The following is a 12,722-nucleotide window of genomic DNA, read 5'->3' on the forward strand; positions in this document are numbered from 1 at the left end:
AAGTAATAGGAACGCCCAACGTGGGGCTCGAACCCACGACCCTGAGATTAAGAGTCTCATGCTCTACCGACTGAGCTAGCCGGGCTGATGAGAAGCTCTTTTAGGAACCAGAAACCGTTTACAGTAATACCTTCCCTACCCGTGACAATCTTCTGCTAAATCCTGATTTCGTCTTGTAACGCTGGACAGAATGTGGCCCAGGATCTATGTCCAGTGCACGTGTTAGCAGTTGCAAGGCAGCAAAATGCCTATTTCGTGCCTGGGTGGGCTTGAACCACCAACCTTTCAGTTAACAGCCGAACGCGCAAACCGATTGCGCCACAGAGACTTAGTGAAAGGTGACCTACAGTGGTAGAAACCCGTAACTTTGTCTCAAAAGGTCTGCTATATGAACCCTAATGATAGTTTGCTGAGAGAAAGAGAGAAAAGTAACAGGAACGCCCATCGTGGGGCTCGAACCCACAACCCTGACATTAAGAGACTCATGCTCAACCGACTGAGCTAGCCGGGCTGATGAGACGAACTTTTAAGAGCTAAACACTCTTTACAGTAATACCTTCCCTACCCGTGACAATGTTCTGCTAAATCCTGATTTCGTCTTGTAACGCTGGACAGAATGTGGCCCAGGATCTATGTCCAGTGCACTTGTTAGCAGTTGCAAGGCAGCAAAATGCCTAATTCGTACCTGGGTGGGCTTCAACCACCAACCTTTCAGTCAACAGCCGAACGCGCTAACAGATTGCGCCAAAGAGACTTAGTAAAAAGTCACCTACAGTGGTAGAAACGCGGAACTTTGTCTCAAAACGTCTGCTATATGAACCCTAATGTAAGTTTGCTGAGAGAGAGAGAGAGAAAAGTAACAGAAACGACCAAAGTGGGGCTCAAACCCACAACCCTGACATTAAGAGTCTCATGCTCTACCGACTGAGCTAGCCAGGCGGATGAAAAGTCCCCACTAGAACTAGACACTGTTAACAGTAATACCTTCCCTACCCGTGACAATCTTCTGCTAAATCCTGATTTCATCTTGTAACGCTGGACAGAATGTGGCCCAGGATCTATGTCCAGTGCACGTGTTAGCAGTTGCAAGGCAGCAAAATGCCTAATTCGTACCTGGGTGGGCTTCAACCACCAACCTTTCAGTCAACAGCCAAACGCGCTAACCGACTGCGCCACAGAGACTTATTGAAAGGTGACCTACAGTGGTAGAAACGCGGAACTTTGTCTCAAAGTCTGCTACATGAACCCTTATGTAAGTTTGCTGGGAGAGAGAGAGAAAAGTACAGGAACGCCCAACGTGGGGCTCGAACCCACGACCCTGAGATTAAGAGTCTCATGCTCTACCGACTGAGCTAGCCGGGCTGATGAGAAGCTCATTTAGGAACCAGAAACCGTTTACAGTAATACCTTCCCTACCCGTGACAATCTTCTGCTAAATCCTGATTTCATCTTGTAACGCTGGACAGAATGTGGCCCAGGATCTATGTCCAGTGCACGGTTTAGCAGTTGCAAGGCAGCAAAATGCCTAACTTGTCCCTGGGTGGGCTTCAACCACCAACCTTTCAGTTAACAGCCAAACGCGCTAACCGATTGCGCCACAGAGACTTAGTGAAAGGTGACCTACAGTGGTAGAAACGCGGAACTTTGTCTCAAAAGGTCTGCTATATGAACCCTAATGTAAGTTTGCTGAGAGAGAGAGAGAAAAGTAACAGAAACGCCCAACGTGGGGCTCGAACCCACGACCCTGACATTAAGTGTATCATGCTCGACCGACTGAGCTAGCCAGGCAGATGAGGACTCCCCACTAGAACTAGACACTGTTAACAGTAATACCTTCCCTACCCATGACAATATTCTGCTAAATCCTGATTTCATCTTGTAACGCTGGACAGAATGTGGCCCAGGATCTATGTCCAGTGTATGTGTTAGCAGTTGCAAGGCAGCAAACTGCCTAATTCGTCCCTGGGTGGGCTTGAACCACCAACCTTTCAGTTAACAGCCGAACGCGCTAACCGATTGCGCCACAGAGACTTAGTGAAAAGTCACCTACAGTGGTAGAAACGCGTAACTTTGTCTCAAAGTCAGCTACATGAACCCTTGTGTTAGTTTGCTGGGAGAGAGAGAGAAAAGTAATAGGCACGCCCAACGTGGGGCTCGAACCCACGACCCTGAGATTAAGAGTCTCATGCTCTACCGACTGAGCTAGCCGGGCTGATGAGAAGCTCTTTTAGGAACCAGAAACCGTTTACAGTAATACCTTCCCTACCCGTGACAATGTTCTGCTAAATCCTGATTTCGTCTTGTAACGCTGGACAGAATGTGGCCCAGGATCTATGTCCAGTGCACGTGTTAGCAGTTGCAAGGCAGCAAAATGCCTAATTCGTACCTGGGTGGGCTTCAACCACCAACCTTTCAGTCAACAGCCAAACGCGCTAACCGATTGCGCCACAGAGACTTAGTGAAACGTCAACTACAGTGGTAGAAACACGGAACTTTGTCTCAAAAGGTCTGCTATATGAACCCTAATGTAAGTTTGCTGAGAGAGAGAGAGAAAAGTAACAGAAACGCCCAAAGTGGGGCTCGAACCCACGACCCTGAGATTAAGAGTCTCATGCTCTACCGACTAAGCTAGCCGGGCTGATGAGAAGCTCTTTTAGGAACCAGAAACCGTTTACAGTAATACCTTCCCTACCCGTGACAATCTTCTGCTAATTCCTGATTTCATCTTGTAACGCTGGACAGAATGTGGCCCAGGATCTATGTCCAGTGCACGTGTTAGCAGTTGCAAGGCAGCAAAATGCCTAATTCGTGCCTGGGTGGGCTTGAACCACCAACCTTTCAGTTAACAGCCGAACGCGCAAACCGATTGCGCCACAGAGACTTAGTGAAAGGTGACCTACAGTGGTAGAAACCCGTAACTTTGTCTCAAAAGGTCTGCTATATGAACCCTAATGATAGTTTGCTGAGAGAAAGAGAGAAAAGTAACAGGAACGCCCAACGTGGGACTCGAACCCACAACCCTGACATTAAGAGTCTCATGCTCAACCGACTGAGCTAGCCGGGCTGATGAGATGAACTTTTAAGAGCTAAACACTCTTTACAGTAATACCGTCCCTACCCGTGACAATATTCTGCTAAATCCTGATTTCGTCTTGTAACGCTGGACAGAATGTGGCCCAGGATCTATGTCCAGTGCACGTGTTAGCAGTTGCAAGGCAGCAAAATGCCTAATTCGTCCTTGGGTGGGCTTCAACCACCAACCTTTCAGTCAACAGCCGAACGCGCTAACCGATTGCGCCAAAGAGACTTAGTAAAAAGTCACCTACAGTGGTAGAAACGCGGAACTTTGTCTCAAAAGGTCTGCTATATGAACCCTAATGTAAGTTTGCTGAGAGAGAGAGAGAAAAGTAACAGAAACGACCAACGTGGGGCTCAAACCCACAACCCTGACATTAAGAGTCTCATGCTCTACCGACTGAGCTAGCCAGGCGGATGAGAAGTCCCCACTAGAACTAGACACTGTTAACAGTAATACCTTCCCTACCCGTGACAATATTCTGCTAAATCCTGATTTCATCTTGTAACGCTGGACAGAATGTGGCCCAGGATCTATGTCCAGTGCACGTGTTAGCAGTTGCAAGGCAGCAAAATGCCTAATTCGTCCCTGGGTGGGCTTGAACCACCAACCTTTCAGTTAACAGCCGAACGCGCTAACCGATTGCACCACAGAGACTTAGTGAAAGGTGACCTACAGTGGTAGAAACGCGGAACTTTGTCTCAAAAGGTCTGCTATATGAACCCTAATGTAAGTTTGCTGAGAGAGAGAGAGAAAAGTAACAGAAACGCCCAACGTGGGGCTCGAACCCACGACCCTGACATTAAGTGTATCATGCTCGACCGACTGAGCTAGCCAGGCAGATGAGGACTCCCCACTATAACTAGACACTGTTAACAGTAATACCTTCCCTACCCATGACAATATTCTGCTAAATCCTGATTTCATCTTGTAACGCTGGACAGAATGTGGCCCAGGATCTATGTCCAGTGCATGTGTTAGCAGTTGCAAGGCAGCAAACTGCCTAATTCGTCCCTGGGTGGGCTTGAACCACCAACCTTTCAGTTAACAGCCGAACGCGCTAACCGATTGCGCCACAGAGACTTAGTGAAAAGTCACCTACAGTGGTAGAAACGCGTAACTTTGTCTCAAAAGGTCTGCTATATGAAACCTAATGTAAGTTTGCTGAGAGAGAGAGAGAAAAGTAACAGAAATGCCCAACGTGGGGCTCGAACCCACAACCCTGACATTAAGAGTCTCATGCTCTACCGACAGAGCTAGCCAGGCAGATGAGGACTCCCCACTAGAACTAGACACTGTTAACAGTAATACCTTCCCTACCCATGACAATATTCTGCTAAATCCTGATTTCATCTTGTAACGCTGGACAGAATGTGGCCCAGGATCTATGTCCAGTGCATGTGTTAGCAGTTGCAAGGCAGCAAACTGCCTAATTCGTCCCTGGGTGGGCTTGAACCACCAACCTTTCAGTTAACAGCCGAACGCGCTAACCGATTGCGCCACAGAGACTTAGTGAAAAGTCACCTACAGTGGTAGAAACGCGTAACTTTGTCTCAAAGTCTGCTACATGAAGCCTTATGTAAGTTTGCTGGGAGAGAGAGAGAAAAGTAATAGGAACGCCCAACGTGGGGCTCGAACCCACGACCCTGAGATTAAGAGTCTCATGCTCTACCGACTGAGCTAGCCGGGCTGATGAGAAGCTCTTTTAGGAACCAGAAACCGTTTACAGTAATACCTTCCCTACCCGTGACAATGTTCTGCTAAATCCTGATTTCGTCTTGTAACGCTGGACAGAATGTGGCCCAGGATCTATGTCCAGTGCACGTGTTAGCAGTTGCAAGGCAGCAAAATGCCTAATTCGTGCCTGGGTGGGCTTGAACCACCAACCTTTCAGTTAACAGCCAAACGCGCAAACCGATTGCGCCACAGAGACTTAGTGAAAGGTGACCTACAGTGGTAGAAACCCGTAACTTTGTCTCAAAAGGTCTGCTATATGAACCCTAATGATAGTTTGCTGAAAGAAAGAGAGAAAAGTAACAGGAACGCCCAACGTGGGGCTCGAACCCACAACCCTGACATTAAGAGTCTCATGCTCAACCGACTGAGCTAGCCGGGCTGATGAGACGAACCTTTAAGAGCTAAACACTCTTTACAGTAATACCTTCCCTACCCGTGACAATGTTCTGCTAAATCCTGATTTCGTCTTGTAACGCTGGACAGAATGTGGCCCAGGATCTATGTCCAGTGCACTTGTTAGCAGTTGCAAGGCAGCAAAATGCCTAATTCGTACCTGGGTGGGCTTCAACCACCAACCTTTCAGTCAACAGCCGAACGCGCTAACAGATTGCGCCAAAGAGACTTAGTAAAAAGTCACCTACAGTGGTAGAAACGCGGAACTTTGTCTCAAAAGGTCTGCTATATGAACCCTAATGTAAGTTTGCTGAGAGAGAGAGAGAAAAGTAACAGAAACGACCAACGTGGGGCTCAAACCCACAACCCTGACATTAAGAGTCTCATGCTCTACCGACTGAGCTAGCCAGGCGGATGAGAAGTCCCCACTAGAACTAGACACTGTTAACAGTAATACCTTCCCTACCCGTGACAATATTCTGCTAAATCCTGATTTCATCTTGTAACGCTGGACAGAATGTGGCCCAGGATCTATGTCCAGTGCACGTGTTAGCAGTTGCAAGGCAGCAAAATGCCTAATTCGTCCCTGGGTGGGCTTGAACCACCAACCTTTCAGTTAACAGCCGAACGCGCTAACCGATTGCGCCACAGAGACTTAGTGAAAAGTCACCTACAGTGGTAGAAATGCGTAACTTTGTCTCAAAGTCTGCTATATTAAACCTTATGTAAGTTTGCTGGGAGAGAGAGAGAAAAGTACAGGAACGCCCAACGTGGGGCTCGAACCCACGACCCTGAGATTAAGAGTCTCATGCTCTACCGACTGAGCTAGCCGGGCTGATGAGATGAACTTTTAACAGCTAAACACTCTTTACAGTAATACCTTCCCTACCCGTGACAATGTTCTGCTAAATCCTGATTTCGTCTTGTAACGCTGGACAGAATGTGGCCCAGGATATATGCCCAGTGCACGGTTTAGCAGTTGCAAGGCAGCAAAATGCCAAATTTGTCCCTGGGTGGGCTTCAACCACCAAGCTTTCAGTTAACAGCCGAACGCGCTAACCGATTGCGCCACAGAGACTTAGTGAAAGGTGACCTACAGTGGTAGAAACGCGGAACTTTGTCTCAAAAGGTCTGCTATATGAACCCTAATGTAAGTTTGCTGAGAGAGAGAGAAAAGTAACAGAAACGCCCAACATGGGGCTCGAACCCACGACCCTGACATTAAGTGTATCATGCTCGACCGACTGAGCTATTCAGGCAGATGAGGACTCCCCACTAGAACTAGACACGGTTACAAGTAATACCTTCCCTACCCGTGACAATCTTCTGCTAAATCCTGATTTCATCTTGTAACGCTGGACAGAATGTGGCCCAGGATCTATGTCCAGTGCATGTGTTAGCAGTTGCAAGGCAGCAAACTGCCTAATTCGTCCCTGGGTGGGCTTGAACCACCAACCTTTCAGTTAACAGCCGAACGCGCTAACCGATTGCGCCACAGAGACTTAGTGAAAAATCACCTACAGTGGTAGAAATGCGTAACTTTGTCTCAAAGTCTGCTACATGAACCCTTATGTAAGTTTGCTGGGAGAGAGAGAGAAAAGTAATAGGAACGCCCAACGTGGGGCTCGAACCCACGACCCTGAGATTAAGAGTCTCATGCTCTACCGACTCAGCTAGCCGGGCTGATGAGAAGCTCTTTTAGGAACCAGAAACCGTTTACAGTAATACCTTCCCTACCCGTGACAATCTTCTACTAAATCCTGATTTCGTCTTGTAACGCTGGACAGAATGTGGCCCAGGATCTATGTCCAGTGCATGTGTTAGCAGTTGCAAGGCAGCAAAATGCCTAATTCGTACCTGGGTGGGCTTCAACCACCAACCTTTCAGTCAACAGCCAAACGCGCTAACCGATTGCGCCAAAGAGACTTAGTAAAAGGTCACCTACAGTGGTAGAAACGCGGAACTTTGTCTCAAAAGGTCTGCTATATGAACCCTAATGTAAGTTTGCTGAGAGAGAGAAAAGTAACAGAAACGCCCAACGTGGGGCTCAAACCCACGACCCTGACATTAAGAGTCTCATGCTCTACCAACTGACCTAGCCGGGCTGATGAGATGAATGTATAAGAGCTAAACACTGTTTACAGTAATACCTTCCCTACCCGTGACAATGTTCGGCTAAATCCTGATTTCATCTTGTAAAGCTGGACAGAATGTGGCCCAGGATCTATGTCCAGTGCACGTGTTAGCAGTTACAAGGCAGCAAAATGCTTGATCCGTCCCTGGGTGGGCTTGAACCACCAACCTTTCAGTTAACAGAGAAACGCACTATCCGATTGCGCCACAGAGACTTAGTGAAACGTGACCTACAGTGGTAGAAACCCGGAACTTTGTCTCAAAAGGTCTGCTATATGAACCCTAATGATAGTTTGCTGAGAGAAAGAGAGAAAAGTAACAGAAACGCCCAATGTGGGGCTCTAACCCACGACGCTGAGACTAAGAGTCTCATGCTCTATCGACTGAGCTAGCAGGGATGATGAGAAGCTTTTTTAGGAACCAGAAACCTTTTACAGTAATACCTTCCCTACCCGTGACAATGTTCTGCTAAATCCTGATTTCATCTTGTAACGCTGGACAGAATGTGGCCCAGGATCTATGTCCAGTGCACGTGTTAGCAGTTGCAAGGCAGCAAAATGCCTAATTCGAACCTGGGTGGGCTTGAACCACCAACCTTTCAGTTAACAGCCGAACGCACTAATGGATTGAGCCACAGCGACTTAGTGAAAGGTCACCTACAGTGGTAAAAACGGGGAACTTTGTCTCAAAAGGTCTGCTATATGAACCCTAATGTAAGTTTGCTGAGAGAGAGAGAGAAAAGTAACAGAAACGCCCAACTTGGGGCTCTAACCCACAACCCTGAGATTGAGAGTCTCATACTCTACCGACTGTGCTAGCCGAGCTGTTTCAAGAGCTAGACACTGTTTACAGTAATACCTTCCCGACCCGTGACAATGTTCTACTAAATCCTGATTTCATCTTGTAACGCTGGACAGAATGTGGCCCAGGATATATGCCCAGTGCACATGTTAGCAGTTGCAAGGCAGCAAAGTGTGTAATTCGTCAGTGGGTGGGCTCGAATCACCAACCTTTGGGTCATTATATCTTGTTTAATACCCATTTTATTCATTTATACTATTCATTTTATTTATTTACTCATTTATATTAATATGCGAATATGTCTCAATAAATAATTAAAATTTTGTTAATTAGTTGAGTGCTATAGGTCTTACAAAAGCCTTTTATCTAAAATTAGCGTAAAAACTCTTAACTGTACATAAGCTCATTGATCTCTCCATTTTTCTTCTTAAAATAGGTCTCTGGTAATTCATCTTCATCGCCCAACTTTTTTTTTTTTCAATTATTTCAATGCAGTTATTTGGTATTGCTTTTTTCAACTCATGACATTGTCTTTGTAATTTTGCTTTAACAACTCTTTTATACCCATCCTCCACAATTACTTTTAATGGTACAAATCCTTTTATTACTTCGTATAATACATCTTTAACTTGTCTTAATCCTCCGTCCCACCATTCCTTAAAATATAAAACATTTCCTTCACTTAAAATTGTTGAATTCAGTAAAAGTGGTTGTTCTAGAATCTGCGCCCTTGCTTTTGGTATAATCAACAAATTTTCTAAAAATCCCCCTCATGATTCTAAGACCTCAACATAAAATTTTGGCAGACCTGCTATCATCCGTTTCTTCATCTTCATCCATAAAACATTACATCCCATATTAAAATGTCCACATTTCTTCAAATAATAATCCAACACACTTTTCCAAATCACACCCATTTTCCCTTCCAAAAACCTTTGAATAATCTTAATTGTTAATGCTTTCATTTTTAAAAAACTATCCAAAAGTCCCAGACCCCCTTCTTTTACCTCCCCAATCAAAGTATAATAAGCAATCTTGGCTCTTCTATTTCCCCACAAAAACTACATCAATTTTTTTATAGTATACTTCAGGCAACGCAGTTACACCTAACACATGCCAGACCTTTGACAACATTAAAGCATTTAAGATGAATACTTTCCCTTTTATCGTCAAATTCTAGCTTTCCAAAATCTCTGTCTTTTCTCAATTCCATTTAAAACTCTCTCCCAATTTAAAATATCTGCTTTATTAGAATCCATCCCCACCCAAATTCCCAAAATGTTTGTGTTCCTTTTCTTCTTTAAAGGGTATATGTTGTGTTATTTCTTTTACTCTTCCCACCCTCATGCATAAACTTTTTCCAACATTAACCTTAGCTCCTGATGCTTTACAATATCACTCTAAAATCCCCAACGATGTAGTATCATCAGCGTATTGATACACAGCTTCTCTGTTGTCATTGTTTTCTATTTGTATCCCTTTAATGCTTCTATCTGATTTTATTGCCAATCCCAGTGGCTCAGCTACCAGTGTGTATAATAAAGCAGACAATGGACATCCTTGCCTTATTGATCTAGTTGGTTGAAGACATTCTGTTTAAAAAAAATTACATTTAATACAAGTTAAAATATCTGTATAAAATTTTTTAATCCATTTTCTAAAATTTTCCCCAAATCCAAACTCCTTAAGAATTGCAAATAAAAAATCATGCTCTACCCTGTCAAAAGCCTTCTCCAGATCTAAACCTATTAAAACCCCCCCTTTCTCTTTTTCTTTCATATAGTAGACAATTTAGCTTACCCAATTCACCTGTACCGCATGTTTTTTCGATTGTGGGGAAAACCGGAGAACCCAGAGGAAACCTACGCGAACACTGGGAGAACATGCAAACTCCACACAGAAATGCCAACTGACCAGGGCACAGTACTGTGTGTGTGTATGTGTGTATGTATATATATAAAGCAGCTACTTTTTTTCAGCAAATTATGTACCCTTTAGCCCCTTCACAACCCTTTAAATGTTTATCTTGCATAAACTTTTTTATTTATTTATTTATTTATGTTTTTTTTATTAATTTAATTTTTATTTATTTACTTTTTTACGGTAAATACAAGTGTCATTACTATACGCGTTTTTTTTCCCTATATTTGTGTCTGCCTATTGTTGTAATTGTATTACATCTTGCATGTTTATGCATGTAAAGCCTACTTGGTTTGCATATTTTTTAGACAATTTAATAAAAATAAATTAATTAATAAAAACATAAAAATTAGATGTAGTATATAATCCCAAATCTTATTTTTGAAAAAGTCGGTGGTAAAGAGTTTTTTTTAAAGTGTGGCTTTAAGATTCATAAACTCATATTAGGCTAAAAAAATTTCCTCTTTCAGTTTTTATTTGCCCACTTAATAATACTGGTTAGTAATAGTCATAAATATATACACACACACACATGTAATATATATATATATATATATATATATATATATATATATATATATATATATATATATATATATATATATACATACATACCTACACACACACACACACATATATATATTTACACACAATATATTTAAAAAAAAAATTATGAAATATGGAATGACCTATGGGGGGCATAGATTCCCTGTGTTACACCACGGTTTTTAATTATCAGCAGTTTGACCACAGAAAAAAAAAAAAAATAATAATATAATTTTAATATGTATGAAAAGATAACCCTTTCATGATGATGCATGCAAAATATGTATTGCCTATTTAAAAATTATCTTAGAAAATGTACCTGTCATTTCTGAGCTGACATTATCCTTCTATTCAGATGGCAGTACTAAGAAATAAATGTTTATGGTCACATGGCCAAACTACCCAATCATGTTAGACCTGCTCTGAACTCATTTAGACATCTTAACTTTTCATTATATATGAACATGTGCTTTATAATAAGAGTTGCTTTTGAATACTACAGAAAAATATGCAAGCAAAAATTGTGGTCACAATTAGAGATGTCCCGATCTGGAAATTCGTCCGATATCAGTCCAAAAAACTATATCGGACTGCGTTAAAAATCTCAGATAAAAGCAGTCCGATACACTCTAAACTCCGTTACAGCTATTTTATCTAGCAACATCCAGAGCCAGCATGCAAAGCCCACGTGATCACAATACTGCTTGATAGCAAAGTCAATAGAAATCTATTGTGATGGTAGCACACGCTGACGCTATCAACAACAACACATGTCTATGGAACCAGATTAGTCTCAAAAGAAATTCACGCAAAAGACACGATGTACACGTGTAGCCAAATTCACGTGCATAAAACTAAATTCACGTGCATAAAATATTTATATTCACAAAAAAATTTTACGAGCACAAAATAAAATTACATTTTTTATAAAATACGTTTCACAAATGCAAAACACCATTTGCAAATGTAAAAGTGTACAAAAAGTTTTAAATGTTTAAAACTTGCAAGTTCATCCTGGATGAGAATGTGCAAATCCTCTTTCACGTATGACTCCCCCTGGATACGTGTGTGTGTGTATTTTTGAGACTTTCCTGCCAGAGTCAGGGTAACTCGTACCTTTCAGCCAATCAGATGAGAGCTGTATTCAATGAAACCAACTCTGCGCTTCTTTTGCGCAGACTGTTCCTCTCCAGCATGGCGAACGGAGAAAGCAGCAGTCGCACTTTTTTTCATTCATTTATTTATTTGACCATATCCTCACTCTTTTTATCCATTATTTTGACGCAGCTCCGCTTTTCTTATTGCAGCGCCTTTGTGGTCCAGTGGTCAGCACATTGGGTTACCATGCTCTTAGACCTGTGTTCCTGTGTTTTTTTCATTTTTATTGTTAAGACATATAAAACTGTAAGGTTGTTGAACATTTGAAGTTCTAAAGCAGCTATTTTCTTGAAAAAGACGTGATAGTGTCATTAGAAACTGAATGAAACAGAAAAAAAAATAAAGATCCTCACCTGAGTAAATATCTTTTTTTTCAGTTTCATTCAGTTTCTGATGAAACTATTACGTCTTTTTCAAGAAAACAGCTGCTTTAGAACTTCAAATGTTCAACAACCTTACAGTTTTATATGTATTAACAATAAAATTGAAGGAAAAAAGTACCAACTTCTGTGAGGTTCGAACACGGGTCCAAGGACATGGTAACACAACGTGCTGACCACTGGACCACAATGGCTCTGTAATACTGATATGGCCGGAATGATACTTATGATAACCAAAAAGAGTGAGGATATGGTGAAACAAATAAATAAATGAAAAAAAGTGCGACTGCTGCTTTCTCTGTTCGCCATGCTGGAGAGAAACAGTCTGCACAAATGAAGCGCAGAGTTGGTTTCATTGAATACAGCTCTCATCTGATTGGCTGAAAGGTACGAGTTACCCTGACTCTGGCAGGAAAGTCTCAAAAATGCACACACACGTATCCAGGGGGAGTTGTACGTGAAAGAGGATTTGCACATTCTCATCCAGGATGAACTCGCAAGTTTTAAACATTCAAAACTTTTTGTCTTATACATTTGCAAATGGTGTTTTGCATTTGTGAAACGTATTTTATGAAAAT

The 12,722-nt window shown here is 42.5% G+C and overlaps 13 non-coding genes across 13 annotated transcripts; all 13 read right to left on the reverse strand.

Annotated features, from left to right (window-relative positions):
• Nucleotides 1-12: 12 nt before the first annotated feature.
• trnak-cuu (transfer RNA lysine (anticodon CUU)) lies at nt 13-85 on the reverse strand. Its single transcript has one exon. It is a non-coding gene; the product is annotated as a tRNA-Lys (tRNA).
• A 1,204-nt stretch (nt 86-1,289) lies between these two features.
• trnak-cuu (transfer RNA lysine (anticodon CUU)) lies at nt 1,290-1,362 on the reverse strand. The gene has a single exon. It is a non-coding gene; the product is annotated as a tRNA-Lys (tRNA).
• Nucleotides 1,363-1,957: 595 nt separating this feature from the next.
• trnan-guu (transfer RNA asparagine (anticodon GUU)) lies at nt 1,958-2,031 on the reverse strand. The gene has a single exon. It is a non-coding gene; the product is annotated as a tRNA-Asn (tRNA).
• A 108-nt stretch (nt 2,032-2,139) lies between these two features.
• On the reverse strand, nt 2,140-2,212 carry trnak-cuu (transfer RNA lysine (anticodon CUU)). The gene has a single exon. It is a non-coding gene; the product is annotated as a tRNA-Lys (tRNA).
• A 353-nt stretch (nt 2,213-2,565) lies between these two features.
• On the reverse strand, nt 2,566-2,638 carry trnak-cuu (transfer RNA lysine (anticodon CUU)). Its single transcript has one exon. It is a non-coding gene; the product is annotated as a tRNA-Lys (tRNA).
• A 1,021-nt stretch (nt 2,639-3,659) lies between these two features.
• trnan-guu (transfer RNA asparagine (anticodon GUU)) lies at nt 3,660-3,733 on the reverse strand. Its single transcript has one exon. It is a non-coding gene; the product is annotated as a tRNA-Asn (tRNA).
• Nucleotides 3,734-4,085: 352 nt separating this feature from the next.
• Nucleotides 4,086-4,159, reverse strand: trnan-guu (transfer RNA asparagine (anticodon GUU)). Its single transcript has one exon. It is a non-coding gene; the product is annotated as a tRNA-Asn (tRNA).
• A 352-nt stretch (nt 4,160-4,511) lies between these two features.
• Nucleotides 4,512-4,585, reverse strand: trnan-guu (transfer RNA asparagine (anticodon GUU)). The gene has a single exon. It is a non-coding gene; the product is annotated as a tRNA-Asn (tRNA).
• Nucleotides 4,586-4,693: 108 nt separating this feature from the next.
• trnak-cuu (transfer RNA lysine (anticodon CUU)) lies at nt 4,694-4,766 on the reverse strand. Its single transcript has one exon. It is a non-coding gene; the product is annotated as a tRNA-Lys (tRNA).
• A 1,021-nt stretch (nt 4,767-5,787) lies between these two features.
• Nucleotides 5,788-5,861, reverse strand: trnan-guu (transfer RNA asparagine (anticodon GUU)). The gene has a single exon. It is a non-coding gene; the product is annotated as a tRNA-Asn (tRNA).
• Nucleotides 5,862-5,968: 107 nt separating this feature from the next.
• trnak-cuu (transfer RNA lysine (anticodon CUU)) lies at nt 5,969-6,041 on the reverse strand. Its single transcript has one exon. It is a non-coding gene; the product is annotated as a tRNA-Lys (tRNA).
• A 593-nt stretch (nt 6,042-6,634) lies between these two features.
• Nucleotides 6,635-6,708, reverse strand: trnan-guu (transfer RNA asparagine (anticodon GUU)). Its single transcript has one exon. It is a non-coding gene; the product is annotated as a tRNA-Asn (tRNA).
• A 108-nt stretch (nt 6,709-6,816) lies between these two features.
• trnak-cuu (transfer RNA lysine (anticodon CUU)) lies at nt 6,817-6,889 on the reverse strand. The gene has a single exon. It is a non-coding gene; the product is annotated as a tRNA-Lys (tRNA).
• Between the last annotated feature and the right edge of the window lie 5,833 nt (nt 6,890-12,722).

Source organism: Danio rerio, chromosome 4, assembly GCF_049306965.1.
Source record: "Danio rerio strain Tuebingen ecotype United States chromosome 4, GRCz12tu, whole genome shotgun sequence".
NCBI lineage: Eukaryota > Metazoa > Chordata > Actinopteri > Cypriniformes > Danionidae > Danio > Danio rerio.